Genomic DNA, 1,799 nt, shown 5'->3' on the forward strand with positions numbered 1-1,799 from the left:
TTTTTCAATTTCTAAACAACTACCGTTTGTGAATATAGGTTGTGTCGGGGATATACTGTGCCATAGCTTTAACTCTTTTTTCGAGATGAGAATCATAGACTTTTTTATTGCCCAAGCAAGGGAATCCGCTGGTCCCCTTAGGTCAACTTGCTTGTGCCTTCCATTTCTTTGCTTTGATGCACACAACTTTTTCACGGAGGAGGACAACCTCTTGTTCTTGCTCCTCTTTCTTCGCTTCGGGGACAATTATGGGGGTGAAACATTGTTTTTTATAGGACAAGCACGTAAAAAAAAATCATTAGATAATGAGTGATAGTTAGACTCGAACCCAGAACCTTTGCATGTTCTGGTATCATATTAAAATCGCATAACCTCCTCAATTAAAAACTTAAGTTGTTAAAGAGAGCATACTTTTATTTATCTAATTATATCTTCGCCACTATATACGCGGCTAGCTAACATCGCGAACTGCGTAAATAATCATTTTATGTAATTTCGCTTTTTACGATAATTTGTTTTAATAACTGGTAGTTTACTCATAACTGTGGCTTTGGACCAAAAAAAAGTTCTGTGGTTTATAAAGATGCTTTAAGGATTAATTGGCTCTGAAATATGGACTTGAAGTGATCTGCTTTGTTTAGATTCTAAAGAGAGTATACATATTTGAAGGCATCAGGAAGATATTACGTAGGAATTGAAAAAGAAAAAGAAAATAAGTACATCACTGATTCAATATTTACATAGGTTTGTTTGGATGTTTGTAACTCTGTTCTAACACAGTTGAAGTGGTTTAATTTTGTGTGCTGGCTTTTGTAGGTCTTATCATTTAAGCGTAACACAAGTTTCACGTACCCACTAAACTTATCAGGTTGAGAATATTGGGGACGTAGGGCATCTTTCTTTTGTGTGTTTTGTTTTATTCCTTTACTTGCGTTAGGCAGTGATGATAGGTAGGTGTAGACAAGAAGACACTTATTGTTTCAACAAGACGCAACATATAATGAAAGGAGACATTGCATGGTGGTGTACGTGAAAGTTGACAGCCTCATCCGAGGAATACTAGCACAAAATAGTACTCTAAAACAAAAAATAAGAGAATTAAGACATGACCTTAAGGTTGACGAACCATAGCCATTGATTGTGAGAAGCTGGTACTATATATTATCATGCCTGCACCCATCTACTTCCACTTCTATCTTTCTTTCATTTGTCCTTTCTCAAGTACTATCTTGAATCATGATTTTAGTATATATATCTTGTCGTTTGCCACCACCCGTACGTGTGCCTTTCATTCACTGTTCCCAATTCAAGTAAAAGTGTTTCGTTTTTGTTAAATAAAAAACTGTTATCCCTGTATTCAAATTATATAACGAAAACAAAATGAAAGTTGGATCAATTAAGTTCCGAGCCCAATAGACAACTGTATTTCCTTTTTTTTTTTTTTTTTTTTTTTTTTTAAACATAAGAGGGAAAGAAGAAGACGATTTCCTGAGTCTGTTTTTTAGGCTGTAAAATAAGGCGAAGGCTTTGAAACTTTTATAACCAACAATGAAAGACTAACAGGTGTTTTTTTTTTTTTTATCGCGAATTTTAAATAAGGTTTTTTTATCGCGAATTTTAAATGCGGAAATGACCGTTGCAACAATGAATTAATTTAAAATTTGCGCGGAAATAATATTAGAAAATGAAAAAAGGAATAACGGAAATAGAAAACAAATTTGGTCTAGAAAAATTATCAATCAATTAGATAATTTGACCGAATCTGAATCTGAAGCCGAGCGACGACAACGCCATGAGGA

Source organism: Lycium ferocissimum, unplaced genomic scaffold (genome assembly GCF_029784015.1).
Source record: "Lycium ferocissimum isolate CSIRO_LF1 unplaced genomic scaffold, AGI_CSIRO_Lferr_CH_V1 ctg5543, whole genome shotgun sequence".
Classification (NCBI taxonomy): Eukaryota; Viridiplantae; Streptophyta; class Magnoliopsida; order Solanales; family Solanaceae; genus Lycium; species Lycium ferocissimum.